General features: G+C 45.8%; 1 protein-coding gene across 1 annotated transcript in view; it reads left to right on the forward strand.

The window, feature by feature from the left end:
• Nucleotides 1-334, forward strand: part of MCF2 (MCF.2 cell line derived transforming sequence) — a 61,200-nt gene that overhangs the window by 21,309 nt on the left and 39,557 nt on the right.

A 334-nucleotide genomic window follows, 5' to 3' on the forward strand; every position in this document is an offset into this window, starting at 1 on the left:
ATTGTCTCCCCTACACACTCTGACTGGAGATGGAAACCAAAACCTGGGTATGTGTCCTGATGAGGAATTGAACCCATGATCCTTCAGTGCACAGGATGATGCTCCAACCAACCTTATTTTCCCATGTATAGTACGGGGTCCAGTCTAGAGAGTCTTGTATGGCATTAAGTTGTCACGTCCCCTTAGTTGCCTTTAATCTAGAACATTTCTATAGCCATATTTTGTCTTTTTTATGTATTTTTTATTGATTAAGATATTACATATGTGTCCTTGTCCCCACGTTACCCTTTAACCCCCCCCCCCCCCCCCCTCTCCCCCCCCCCCCCCCTTCACT

This window comes from Myotis davidii, unplaced genomic scaffold (assembly GCF_000327345.1).
Source record: "Myotis davidii unplaced genomic scaffold, ASM32734v1 scaffold983, whole genome shotgun sequence".
NCBI lineage: Eukaryota > Metazoa > Chordata > Mammalia > Chiroptera > Vespertilionidae > Myotis > Myotis davidii.